The 15,036-nt window shown below is 41.4% G+C and overlaps 1 long non-coding RNA gene across 2 annotated transcripts in view; it reads right to left on the bottom strand.

Moving 5' to 3' along the window:
* LOC129620842 (uncharacterized) overlaps positions 1-15,036 on the bottom strand; it is a 69,942-nt gene that overhangs the window by 18,510 nt on the left and 36,396 nt on the right. Inside the window, exon 2 of one of the 2 annotated variants that reach the window (XR_008698744.1) lies at positions 2,103-2,213. The exons of the other annotated variant lie outside the window; for it this stretch is intronic. This is a non-coding gene — a long non-coding RNA (uncharacterized LOC129620842). The remainder of the gene's footprint in view (positions 1-2,102; positions 2,214-15,036) is intronic. 2 annotated transcript variants of the gene reach the window in all.

The following is a 15,036-nucleotide window of genomic DNA, read 5'->3' as shown; positions in this document are numbered from 1 at the left end:
ACACAATAGCAGGCTGAGCACACAGGTACAGGTTAACAGGGTACAAACATGTTTGCTCTATTTGTATAACAATTAAATCTGTTTCCCCTGTCTGTACAAAGGGAGGGAACTTAAAACAAGAAGTTCCTGGATTTTCTTGGTCCAGCAGTGATTTTTCACTCAATCAATTCCAACTTGTAATCAAATCATTTACCAAGTTAAACCTTGGCAAACTGAATGTTCAGTCTTCCTCCATCCTTGTCTCTGGGGTACTATCCGAATCCATGCAGAAGCATTGCAACATCAGTAGACTGGATGTCACCTCTCTGAGACTGCATCTCTGCTGATGTCTCCTGGGGGTGTAACTTGTCTGTCCTCTTGAAGTGTTCAGTGCTTCCTCAGACAGAGCTCAGGTTCAGTTCTGCAATCTGCCTTGTTCTTGGCTGAAACTGCAAACAGCATTCTTACTGTGAAGACCTTCTCAACCCTATGGGTTTCCCTGCTAGCTCAGGCAGTAAAGAATCTGCCTGCAATGAAAGAGACCCCAGTTCAATATCTAGGTCAGGAAGATTCCCTGGAGAAGGGAAAAGCAGCCCACTCCAGTATTTTTGCCTGGAGAATTCCATGGACAGAGAAGCCTGGCAGGCTGCAGTCCAAGGGGTCGCAAAGAATCAGACACAACTGAGTGACTAACCCTTTCTTCCTTCCTTCCTATTTCTCAGTCCTGTAAAGTGGCCTTCTGGCAGATGGTTCATCAGCTCTCACTCGGCACTAACTTCTGTGTCCTCATGCTGGGGACCCAGGAATAACTGGATCCCAGGAACCATGGGAAATGTGAGTGTTCTGCCATTTTGTTGAGACAGCATGGACCAAGGGATTTCTCTGGGAGGCTTGCAGTTGTTTCAAACTTTTCCTGAGACTCTCCTCCCTGTGATCTTGAAATGTAAGGAAGATTTGAGAGGGTGGAGACATACGCTTGGGTGTGAAGTCACTACGCTGATTCTAATTTCCTTTGTCCCCTCTCTAACTCTCCCCTCACCTCTAGCTTGGATGTCAATTATTGAGTTTGGGGATTAACAGGCAGAAATATAAACATATTGTTTTGGCTCCTCAAATCCATTTCTGGTCTCTTCTATCTCACAATCACCTCAAACTCAGAATCAAAGAATAAGTCGGCTTTGACCTCAGCTGTGAATTATTCCTACATCAATAGTTCTTCCTGCCACATGATAAAAAGTGGGCAGCTATACAAGGTGGACTTGAAATCAGATCAGATCAGATCAGTCACTCAGTCGTGTCCGATTCTTTGCGACCCCATGAATCGCAGCACGCCAGGCCTCCCTGTCCATCACCAACTCCCGGAGTTCACTCAGACTCACGTCCATCGAGTCAGTGATGCCATCCAGCCATCTCATCCTCTGTCGTCTCCTTCTCCTCTTGCCCCCAATCCCTCTGAGCATCAGAGTCTTTTCCAATGAGTCAACTCTTCGCATGAGGTGGCCAAAGCACTGGAGTTTCTGCTTTAGCATCATTCCTTCCAAAGAAATCCCAGGGCTGATCTCCTTCAGAATGGACTGATTGGATCTCCTTGCAGTCCAAGGGACTCTCAAGAGTCTTCTCCAACACCACAGTTCAAAGGCATCAATTCTTTGGCGCTCAGCCTTCTTCACAGAAATATTATCCTCAAACACTACCAATAAGTGTTTAACAGAACTCTAGCTTTGGCGCGTTTCCTCCTTCAAGTCAGTGTGCATATGCAGACACAAGTGTAAAACCTGAAGTTACGTGCCAGGTGTCCGCTTAGATGCCACATTTTTTTAAATAGCAATATAGACATTTGATTAATAACAAGAGGTGGGATGAGGGACAGAAGCAAAGAGAACATTCATATGGTGCATATTTTGAAACATGGTTAAAGACTGGTGGTGTGTGAAAGCATTTAGAATTATTTGGAATGGAACCGAAGAGTTTCATGATTCTTCACAAGTTTCTACCCTCAGCTGTTTAAAAAAGGCAATATGAAAAGATATACAGAAAAACAATGAAGGAAATGACAATGTACAATCATTTGGAAGTCTCACTTTGTTCAAAGGCAAATAGTGGTCACAACAAAAGTGGCTTACCTTAACAGAATTTAAAAAGGCAAATAATTTGAAATTAAAAACACGAGGGTGTTTAATATGTTGAGTTGCTTAGAGAGTGGTTCAATGCAGATTAGCTGGATCAATGTTTCCCTGGAAGAGAGGCAATTACACTTAAGAAACTTTTAAAAGGTGGTTACTAAGCAACGACATTCAGCCTACCCACATTGTTCATCATCTCTGGTAAATTACAGAAAATGACAGCCTGTCATTATAGAACAGAGACATACAAAATTAGAGCGCTGTTACTCTATGTTCCCCTACAGGAGAAAGATCAATTATATCTTTGGCACAATGGTTAGGTTAAATAGCTACAATAAGTATTAAATGTTAGTGTGTCATGGTGAACATGTGTAAAAGGCGCAGGAGTTTTTCAAAGAATGACCCTTGTTAGCAGGTACAACCCTCCCCTAATCTGACTTCATATCATACAACATCTATTAGCATTATTCACAACTCAGAATTCTTTACTCTTTCTAATAAGAAGAGGATATTCTTGGAGTCAATGCTGTTTCAGTAGTGGTACCTTGCTGCTGCTACTGCTGCTAAGTCGCTTCAGTCGTGTCCGACTCTGTGCGACCCCACAGATGGCAGCCCACCAGGCTCCCCGTCCCTGGGATTCTCCAGGCAAGAACACTGGAGTGGGTTGCCATTTCCTTCTCCAATGCATGAAAGTGAAAAAATAAAGTGAAGTCGCTCAGTCGTGTCCGACTCCTAGCGACCCCACGAACTGCAGCCTACCAGGCTCCTCCATCCATGGGATTTTCCAGGCAAGAGTGCTGGAGTGGGGTGCCATTGCCTTCTCCAAGTGGTACCTTAATGATTGCTTAATTATTTAAGGGAAAAATACTAATATATGCCTTTTTCTTACAGATCTCTTTGACCACAGACTCAGAATTCTGCCAATAAAGTTGCACTTTTTGAGCTGCTCTTGCTGTGAGAGTAAAGAAATAATCTGAAATCGGGTCAGGGGAAGGTTGTATCTGCTAGCAAAGATCATTCTTTGAAAAACTCCTGGGCTTTTTACATACTTTCACATGACTCACTAACATTTAATACTTACTTTAATTATTTAACATAATCATTGTGCCTAACTATCCCTTTAGATAAGAGGGTCAATATATACCAGTAGCTGAAATCCAAACACCCCATTTAAGACTACCCTGGGAACATCTAGTTTCTTGGGTAGCAAAATATTTCTTTGAAAAGTGTGTATCACCCACACATCCAGACAAAACTTGTAGTTCAAAAAGATACATGCACACCTATGTTCACAGAAGCACTGTTCACAATAATCAAGATATGGAAACCTAAATGTCCATCAACAGATAAATGGATAAAGAAGGTATATAAAGAAGATATATATATATATAAAATGGAATACTACTCAGCCATAAAAAAGTGACATCATGCCTTTGCAGCAACATGGATGGACCTAGAGATTCTCATACTAAGTAAAGCAAGTCAGAAAGAGAAAAACAAATATCATATGATGTCACTTTTATGTGGAATCTAAAATATGACACGAATGACCTTATTTATGAGTAGACTCATAGACATAGAGAAGAGACTTGTTGCTGCCAAGACGGAAGCAGGCAGGTAGGGATGGATTGGGAGTTTGGAGTTAGCAGGTACAAACGCTTCTATGTAGAATGGATAAACAACAAGGCCTTATTGTATACAGCACAGGGAACTATACTCAGTGTCCCGTGATAAACCATTATGGAAAAGAATGTGTATAACTGAATCACTTTACTGTACAGCAGAAATTAATGTAACATTGTAAATCAACTATATTTGAATAAAATAATTTTTAAAGCGTATGTCACTGAATTAAATAGTCATGAAACCATAATACCAGATAATGCAAATGTTCTCAAATTTCAGGAAAAGCCTATTGAATAAATATATTTTGAAGTTTTTTCATTTCTTATTTACAAATATAATCCCTGTGGTTACATAAAACCAGATTTCTACTGGTTATTCACTGCCATTTCAAAATGCATTTGAAAATGATCCATCTTTAGAAATAACACATTATTTTCTTGTGCCCACTTCCCACTCCTCTTCCTAGCCTCTAATGATCAACTTCAGGTGGACATAATGAGAAGAGTGGCTCTTTCTCACCACTCAGCAGTACCACTTCACACAGTAATTTCTCTCTAATGGTGCTTCTCAATCATCATGTCAGTAACAACTCTGAGAAAAGAGGAAACTTGTTTCCCAACCTCATTCATTTCAGCACATCTTGCCATGTAGCACACTGTTATTAACTGTGACCTAGAAAACCGGGTAAGAAAGATAATCCCATTGTTAAAAGCAACGCATGAACTGGAACTGAACAGGAACTGCCAGACAGGAGGCCATTCTAGACAACCCCTGTCTTATTATGGCCCTTCCCCAGGGCACATGAATTTTACTTCATTTCTCCTTCTCTCTTCATTGTATCTCTACTCAACAGACGTTCTGCTTTCTCATGGTTTCTGCTTCTTCATAGCCTTGGTTTACCCTTGGCCTTGTTTATTTGTCAAGTTATTCTTTTCATCTCTGCCTCCCAATTCTAACTATATAATTCCCTTATATTACTCAGTTTAAATTTTCAAAAAAGAGAAAATAATTAATCCAGTTCATCTCCTTGAACCAGGCCATGTTATAGATCAATACCTAGACTATGGGTTGTGTGACAGACGGTAATTTAAGTGTATCCAAAATTCCTGAACACCCCTCCCATCCAAAGATGAGACTGTATGTCTTTTCCCCTTGAATCTAGGATGTGTGACACAACAGAAGTGACACTGTGCAGTTTTCCAGGCCCAGGCCTTAAGAAACTATTAGCCGGATTCATTTTGATATTTGGCAAAACTAATACAATTTTGTAAAGTTTAAAAATTAAAAAAAAAAAAAAAAAGAAACTATTAGCCTGCTCTTGGAATCCAGCCACCATGCTATGAGGAAGCCCCAGGCCAGGCAGAGGAGCCAGATAGGTGCCCCAGCTGAGGTCCTGGCCAAGAACCAGCGTCAATCACCACACATGTGTGGGGGAGCTGCTTCCACACGATGCAAGACCCCAGCCATTCAATCATCCCCAGCCTCCGAGTCTTTCCAGCGTATGCATCAGATATCATGGAGCCGTGACAAACCATCCTTACTGCATCTGTCTGAATTCTTGATTGACAGTATCTAGGGCTTCCTGGGTAGCTCAGCTGGTAAAGAACCCACCTGCAATGCAGAAGACCCCGGTTCAATTCCTGGGTTGGGAAGATCCCCTGGAGGAGGGCATGACAACTCACTCCAGTATTCTGCCTGGAGAATCCCCATGGACAGAGGATCTGTCTATTCTCATGGGTCTCAAAGAGTCAGGACACGATTGAGCAACTAAGCAAAGCACAGCATGTTAGCATAAAAGAGTGCTTTATACCACTAAGCTTTGGAGTAGTTTGTTATCTACCAATAAATTTTTGGAAAATATTTTGGTACTGTAAGTAAACTGTCTATAACTGTGTCAGTTAACAATATTCTTTAGTGGCTTAAAACACCAACCATCATTTTCTTTTCTTTCCTGTTTCTGGGGGTCAAGAATTTAAGAAGCACTCAGCTGGAGAGCTGTGGGCCAGGGTGTCCATGCATTTGTAATAAGATGAAGGTGGAACTAGAAGACCACCAGGCGTAAAGCAGCTGGTAGCTAGCCAGGCACCTCTCTTTGTTCTGAGATTTCAGGGGCTCTCTGTGTGGTCTCTCTATATGGATAGTTTGGGGTTCACTGCAGAATGGCAGCCTCAGGATGATAAAATTTTTACATGGTATGTAATAGCCTAGTGTCGGAGAAGGTGATGGCACCCCACTCCAGTACTCTTGCCTGGAAAATCCTATGGATGGAGGAGCCTGGTAGGCTGCACTCCATGGGGTCGCTAGGAGTCAGGCACGACAGAGCGACTTCACTTTCACTTTTCACTTTCATGCGTTGGAGAAGGAAATGGCAACCCACTCCAGTGTTCTTGCCTGGAGAATCCCAGGGACGGGGGAGCCTGGTGGGCTGCCGTCTATGGGGTCGCACAGAGTCGGACACGACTGAAGCGACTTAGCACAGCATAGCATAGCAATAGCCTAGTGTGACCATTCCAGTGAACCAGGTGAAAGATACATGACCTTCTCTGACCTAGCTTCCTAATCATATAATATCATTTCTACCGTGTGTGTACATGTGTGTGTGTGTGTTAGCTGCTTAGTCATGTCAGACTCTTTGCAACCCCACAGACCACAGCCCACCAGGCCCCTCCATCTGTGGGATACTCCAGGCAAGAACACTGGAGTGGGTTGCCATTTCCTTCTCCAAAAGAAACTATGGAAAGAAAGAAAGAGTCAGTCGTGTCTGACTCTTTGCGACCCCATGGACTGCATTTCTACCATACTCTATAGGTTAATTGATCACTAAGGTCAGCTTAGACTTAAAAAGAGGGGACACAGACCCCATCTTTCAAAAACAGAAGTTTCAAAGAACTTGCTAATGTCTATTAAACCACCAAAGTTTAGTTCTAGGTCAAAGTGAATTGCTCTTCTAATGAGCTATGCCCAGGGTGGGATCATAGCATACCTACCAGTGCTCTTGTTGTGGGCTAGGGGCAAGGAGGTCTCCCTTAGAAGGAGCTCCTTTGGCCTGTTCAGAGCATGACACCCCTTTCCCACCTGGTACCTAGGATCCTTCTTCCTCTTCTGTATGCCCTGTGCCCTTTGCATCCTGTTGATGCCATCTGTTGGAATTCTCTCGAACTTCTTTTCACTGGCATTTATAAGACAGTCTTTATACAAAATTTGGAGAACACAGAAAACTGAAAGGAAATACCTCATTGCACATCCCCACAGGGTCTGACTGACATGTTTACAATCACAAATAGGCTGAACTTCGATAACAGAGGAAAGCAATCCAAAGTTATAGCCAGTTATAGCAGCCAGAAAAAAAAAAACTATCAAGGACTGCTTTCAAAGCTGCTTGCCTGTCAGAGTTCCGTGTCTGCAAAGGTATGTAGCCTTTTGCTCTAGTCTATTCTCCTCTGGCTCGGCTCCCACCCAATGTTATTTCTTACCCCTTTATAGACTCAAACTGACTACTTGTAAACATCAAAGCACTGTGAATACAACAAAGAAAAAGTAAATAATATTTATAATAACAATTTTTACTTGAGTACGGATGGAAAATAAAGAATCATCTTTTAATCTTGACATTCTAGACTTACATATCTGGGATTGAGCAATTACAAATTTGTATTCTGCATTTTCTTAGTATTTTAAGTTTTTTATTATTATAATCTCTTGCCATCTTCTTTATTTTCTTGAAATAAATTAGTTAAATGAAGAGAAAATTAAAGTAAATATCTAAGAATGTAAGCAACTGTTTCCATTTTTCCTCATCATCTTACTATTAATAGCAAGGCATTTTATTTTTAAGTTGAATTAGGCAGCAAACTAATTTGCCCAACTATAACTATCAATAAAATAATTTCTTCTTATAAGTTCTTTTCATTATTTAAAATGTAATAGTTTTACATAGTATAATGCATAAATATGCGAGTAAACCTGGTGGATTGAATATAATTATTTTTTCCTTGTTTCCTCTGAAATCCTACTAAAATGAGAGGAAAGGGAATTTAAAACTATACATCCTCAGGGGAAAACAATAAAGGGTAATTACAGCATATGAGTATCCCAAAGAAAGGCAATGCCAAAGAATGCTCAAACTACCACACAATTGCACTCATCTCACACGCTAGTAAAGTAATGCTCAAAGTTCTCCAAGCCAGGCTTCAGCAATACATGAACTGTGAACTTCCAGATGTTCAAGCTGGTTTTAGAAAAGGCAGAGGAACCAGAGATCAAATTGCCAACATCCGCTGGATCATCAAAAAAGCAAGAGAGTTCCAGAAAAAACATCTATTTCTGCTTTATTGACTATGCCAAAGCCTTTGACTGTGTGGATCACAATAAACTGTGGAAAATTCTGAAAGAGATGGGAATACCAGACCACCTCACCTGCCTCTTGAGAAATGTGTATGCAGGTCAGGAAGCAACAGTTAGAACTGGACATGGAACAACAGACTGGTTCCAAATAGGAAAAGGAGTACGTCAAGGCTGTGTATTGTCACCCTGGTTATTTAACTTATATGCAGAGAACATCATGAGAAACGCTGGACTGGAAGAAACACAAGCTGGAATCAAGATTGCCAGGAGAAATATCAATAACCTCAGATATGCAGATGACACCACCCTTATGGCAGAAAGTGAAGAGGCACTAAAAAGCCTCTTGATGAAAGTGAAAGAGGAGAGTGAAAAAGTTGGCTTAAAGTTCAACATTCAGAAAACGAAGATCATGGCATCTGGTCCCATCATTTCATAGGAAATAGATGGGGAAACAGTGCAAACAGTGTCAGACTTTATTTTTTGAGGCTCCAAAATCACTGCAGATGGTGACTGCAGCCATGAAATTAAGAGACATTTACTCCTTAGAAGGAAAGTTATGACCAACCTAGATAACATATCTGACAGAATGTGGTCCACTGGAGAAGGAAATGGCAATCCACTTCAGTATTCTTGCCCTGAGAACCCCATGAACAGTATGAAAAGGCAAAATGATAGGATACTGAAAGAGGAACTCCCCAGGTCAGTAGGTGCCCAATATGCTACTGGAGATCAGTGGAGAAATAACTCCAGAAAGAATGAAGGGATGGAGCCAAAGCAAAAACAATACGCAGCTGTGGATGTGACTGGTGATAGAAGCAAGGTCTGATGCTATAAAGAGCAATATTGCATAGGAACCTGGAATGTCAGGTCCACGAATCAAGGCAAATTGGAAGTGGTCAAACAAGAGATGGCAAGAGTGAATGTCAACATTCTAGGAATCAGCGAACTGAAATAGACTGGAATGGGTGAATTTAACTCAGATGACCATTATATCTACTACTGCGGGCAGGAATCCCTCAGAAGAAATGGAGTGGCCATCATGGTCAACAAAAGAGTCCAAAATGCAGTACTTGGATGCAATCTCAAAAACAAAAAAATGATCTCTGTTCATTTCCAAGGCAAACCATTCAATATCACAGTAATCCAAGTCTATGCCCCAACCAGTAATGCTGAAGAAGCTGAAGTTGAACGGTTCTATGAAGACCTACAAGACCTTTTAGAACTAACACCCAAGAAAGATGTCCTTTCCATTATAGGGGACTGGAATGCAAAAGTAGGAAGTCAAGAAACACCTGGAGTAACAGGCAAATTTGGCCTTGGAATACGGAATGAAGCAGGGCAAAGACTAATAGAGTTTTGCCAAGAAAATGCACTGGTCATAGCAAACACCCTCTTTCAACAACACAAGAGAACACTCTACACATGGACATCACCAGATGGTCAACACCGAAATCAGATTGATTATGTTCTTTGCAGCCAAAGATGGAGAAGCTCTATACAGTCAACAAAAACAAGATCGGGAGCTGACTGTGGCTCAGATCATGAACTTCTTATTACCAAATTCAGACTTAAATTGAAGAAAGTAGGGAAAATCACTAGACCATTCAGGTATGACCTAAATCAAATCCCTTATGATTATACAGTGGAAGCGAGAAATAGATTTAAGGGCCTAGATCTGATAGATAGAGTGCCTGATGAACTATGGAATGAGGTTCATGACACTGTCCAGGAGACAGGGATCAAGACCATCCCCATGGAAAAGAAATGCAAAACAGCAAAATGGCTATCTGGGGAGGCCTTATAAATAGCTGTGAAAAGAAGAGAAGAGAAAAGCAAAGGAGAAAAGGAAAAATATAAGCATCTGAATGCAGAGTTCCAAAGAATGGAAAGAAGAGATAGGAAAGCCTTCCTCAGTGATCAATGCAAAGAAATAGAGGAAAACAACAGAATGGGAAAGACTAGAGATCTCTTCAAGAAAATTAGAGATACCAAAGGAACATTTCATGCAAAAATGAGCTTGATAAAGGACAGAAATGGTATGGACCTAACAGAAGCAGAAGATATTAAGAAGAGGTGGCAAGAATACACAGAAGAACTGTACAAAAAAGATCTTCATGACCCAAATAATCACAATGGTGTGATCACTGACCTAGAGCCAGATATCCTGGAATGTAAAGTCAAGTGGGCCTTAGAAAGTATCACTATGAACAAAGCTAGTGGAGGTGATGGAATTCCAGTTGAGCTATTTCAAATCCTGAAAGATGATGCTGTGAAAGTGCTGCACTCAATATGCCAGCAAATTTGGAAAACTCAGCAGTGGCCACAGGACTGGAAAAGGTCAGATTTCATTCCAATCCCAAAGAAAGGCAATGCCAAAGAATGCTCAAACTACCACACAATTGCACTCATCTCACATGCTAGTAAAGTAATGCACAAAATTCTCCAAGCCAGGCTTCAGCAATACATGAACTGTGAACTTCCTGATGTTCAAGCTGGTTTTAGAAAAGGCAGAGGAACCAGAGATCAAATTGCCAACATCTGCTGGATCATGGAAAAAGCAAGAGAGTTCCAGAAAACATCTATTTCTGCTTTATTGACTATGCCAAAGCCTTTGACTGTGTGGATCACAATAAACTGTGGAAAATTCTGAAAGAGATGGGAATACCAGACCACCTGATCTGCCTCTTAAGAAATCTGCATGCAGGTCAGGAAACAACAGTTAGAACTGGACATGGAACAACAGACTGGTTCCAAATAGGAAAAGGAGTACGTCAAGGCTGTATATTGTCACCCTGGTTATTTAACTTATATGCAGAGTACATCATGAGAAACGCTGGACTGGAAGAAACACAAGCTGGACTCAAGATTGCTGGGAGAAATATCAATAACCTCAGATATGCAGATGACACCACCCTTATGGCACAAAGTGAAGAGGCACTAAAAAGCCTCTTGATGAAAGTGAAAGTGGAGAGTGAAAAAGTTGGCTTAAAGCTCAACATTCAGAAAACGAAGATCATGGCATCCGGTCCCATCACTTCATGGGAAATAGATGGGGAAACAGTGGAAACAGTGTCACACTTTATTTTTGGGGCTCCAAAATCACTGCAGATGGTGACTGCAGCCATGAAATTAAAAGACACTTACTCCTTGGAAGGAAAGTTACAACCAACCTAGATAGCATATTCAAAAGCAAAGACATTATTTTGCCAACAAAGGTCCATCTAGTCAAGGCTATGGTTTTTCCTGTGGTCATGTATGGATGTGAGAGTTGGACTGTAAAGAAGGCTGAGCGCTGAAGAATTGATGCTTTTGAACTGTGGTGTTGGAGAAGACTCTTGAGAGTCCCTTGGACTGCAAGGAGATCCAACCAGTCCATTCTGAAGGAGATCAGCCCTGGGATTTCTTTGGAGGGAATGATGCTGAAGCTGAAACTCCAGTACTTTGGCCACCTCATGCGAAGAGTTGACTCATTGGAGAAGACTCTGATGCTGGGAAGGATTGAGGGCAGGAGAAGGGGATGCCAGAGGATGAGATGGCTGGATGGCATCACTGACTCGATGGACGTGAGTCTGAGTGAACTCCGGGAGTTTGTGATGGACACGGAGGCCTGGCATGCTGCGATTCATGGGGTCGCAAAGAGTCGGACACGACTGAGCAACTGAACTGAACTGAGATAGTATATTCAAAAGCGGACATTACTTTGCCAACAAAGGTCCATCTAGTCAAGGCTATGGTTTTTCCAAGGGTCATGTATGGATGTGACAGTTAGACTGGGAAGAAGCACCAAAGAATTGATGCTTTTGAACTGTGGTGTTGGAGAAGACTCTTGAGAGTCCCTTGGACTGCAAGGAGGTCCAACCAGTCCACCCTAGAGGAGATCAGTCCTGGGTGTTCATTGGAAGGACTGAGGCTGAAGCTGAAACTCCAGTACTTTGGCCACCTCATGCGAAGAGTTGACTCATTGGAAAAGACCCTGATGCAGAGAGGGATTGGGGACAGGAGGAGAAGGGGACGACAGAGGATGAGATGGCTGGATGGCATTACCGACTCGATGGATATGAGTTTGAGTGAACTCCGGGAGTTGGTGATGGACAGGGAGGCCTGGTGTGCTGCGATTCATGGGGTTGCAAAGAGTCAGACATGACTGAGCGACTCTACTGACTGACTGAACAGCATATGAGAGATGTCAACAAAATCTGAATACTGAAAAACAATAAGTCAAAAATAGCCTAATAGACCAGAGAAAAAATACACTGGAATCTGTAATGAAAACTCCAATAAGTAAGCTAATTATGTGTCAAAAACTTGATTAGTTACTGAACCTTGGGAATTTTCAAGAACTGGATAACCCAGATATCACTGAGTCCAACAGTTTAGGTTGGGCTAACAACAAGAGGATTGATTGAAAGTCTTTCTAAGTAGATAAGACCCCAATGCCCAGAGTACTTCAGCAGCCCATTCAGACAAGGTGTGAAGAAGAGCAAAAAGACGAGAGATCAGAAGATCTCTCTAGCCTGGGCAAGATCAATCACAATTGAGGGCATGGATGGGGTGAATATATTTTTACTAAAATATAAAACTGTAAAAATATAACACTTAAAATGTCAGTGCTACACAATCTACAGACTTAATGCGATCTAAATCAAAATCCCAAAGGCGATTTTTTAGAAATTAAAAAAAAAAAGAAAGAAATCTGTCCTAAAATTTATACGAAATCTCAAGGGATCCTGAATAGCCAAAACTATCTTGAAAAAGAAGAATAAAGTTGAAAGTCTCACACTTGTAGACTTCAAAACTCATTACAAAGCCACAGTAATCAAACACTGTGGTATAGGCATAAAGAGAGACATATAGATCAGTGAAATAGAATAGAGATCCAAGAAATAAACCCTCACATATATGAGCAAACAATTTTTGACAAGGGTACCAAGACCATTCAATGGAGAAAGAACAGTCTTTTCAACAAATGGTATTTGGAAAACTGGATACCAACATGCACAAAGAATGGTTTTGCACTCTTAAACCATATGCAAAAGTATACTCAAAATGGATCAAAGACCTAAAGGTAAGACTTAAATCTACAAAATTCTTAGAAGGAAATATAGAGTGAAAAGTTTCATAACATTGGACTTGGTAAGGATTTGGGGGGGATCATACCAAAAGCATAAACAATAAAAGTAAAAATAAATCACTAGCCTACATCAAAACAGAAAACTTCTTTATGTCAATCAGTGAAATGAAAAAGCAACCTATGAAAGAGGAGAAAATATTTGCAAATCACATATCTGATATAAGGGATTAATATGGAGAATATGTAAAGAATACCTACCACCCAACAACAAAAAACAAAAAACCTAATTTAAAAATGGGCAAAGGACTTGAATAGACACTTCTCCAAAGAGGTTGTAAAAATATCCAAGAAGCTTATAAAAAGATGCTCAACATTACTAATCATTAGGGAAATGCAAACCAAAACCAGAATGAAGATATCACTTCACATCCATTAGGATGGCTGCTATAAAAAAGACAACAGAAAGTAACAAGTGCTGGGAATTCCCTAGAGATTAGGACTCGGTGCTTTCACTGCCATGGCCAAGGTTTGATCCCTGGGAGGCAGGAGGAGAAGGGGACGACAGAGGATGAGATGTCTGGATGGCATCACCGACTTGATGGACGTGAGTTTGAGTGAACTCTGGGAGTTGGTGATGGACAGGGAGGCCTGGAGTGCTGCAGTTCATGGAGTCGCAAAGAGTCGGACACGACTGAGCAACTGAACTGAACTGAACTGAGAAACAAAGATCCCTCAAGCCACACGGCACAGCCAAAAGAAAAAGAAAGTAACAAGTGGTGACAAGGTTATGGAGAAATTAGAGCCCTTGTGCACTGTTGATGACAATGTAAAATAGTGCAACCACTATAGAAAACAGTATGGTTCCTCAAAAAAAAACTAAAGATAGAAATGCCATATGAACCCACAATTTCACTTCTGGATACTATATCCAAAAGAACAGAAAGCAGAACTCAAAGAGACATTTGTACATGCATGCTCATAGTGGCATTATTCACTATAGTCAAGAGTGGAGCAACCCAAATAAACAATGATGAATGGATGGACAAACAAATACGGTACATACATACAATCCAACATTACCCAGTCTTTAAAAGGAAGGAAATTTTGACACAACATGGGTGAACCTTGAGGACATTATACTGAAACAAATACTGTATAATTCCATTTACATGAGTTATCTAGATTAGTCAAACTCATAGAAACAGAAAGTAGAATGGTGGATATCAGGGGTTGTGGGGAGGGGAAAAGGGGGAGTTTCTGAGCAAGTTCTGAAGATTGGTCACACAACAATTTGATACACTTTACACTACTGAGGGCTTCCCTGGTAGCTCAGCCAGTGAAGAATCTGCCTGCAATGCAGGAGACCCTGGTTTGATTCCTGGGTCGGGAAGATCCGCTGGAGAAGGGATAGGCTACCTACTCCAGTATTCTTGGGCTTCCCTTGTGGCTCAGATGGTAAATAATCTGCCTGCAAATGCGGGAGACCTGGGTTTGATCCCTGCATTGGGAAGATCTCCCAGAGGAGGGCTTGGCAACCCACTCCAGTATTCTTGCCTGGAGAATCACCATGGACAAAGGAGCCTGGTGGGCTGCAGTCCATGGTGTCACAGAGTCAGACATGACAGAGTGACTAAGCACAGCAGAGCACACAACAGTACTTAAGTGTACACTTTAAAGTAGCCAAGATGGTAAATTTTATGCTATGTGTATTTAACCATGCCAATGCAGGAGACATAAGAGACACAGGCTCAGTCCTTGGGTTGGGAAGATCCCCTGGAGGAGGGCATGGCAACCCACTCCAGTTTCCTTGCCTGGAGAATCCCAGGGACAGAGGAGCCTGGCAGGCTACAGTCCATGGGGTTGCAAAGAGTCAGACACGACTGAAGTGACTCA

This window comes from Bubalus kerabau, chromosome 10, assembly GCF_029407905.1.
Source record: "Bubalus kerabau isolate K-KA32 ecotype Philippines breed swamp buffalo chromosome 10, PCC_UOA_SB_1v2, whole genome shotgun sequence".
Classification (NCBI taxonomy): Eukaryota; Metazoa; Chordata; class Mammalia; order Artiodactyla; family Bovidae; genus Bubalus; species Bubalus kerabau.
This window is presented reverse-complemented; position numbering and strand designations above follow the sequence as displayed.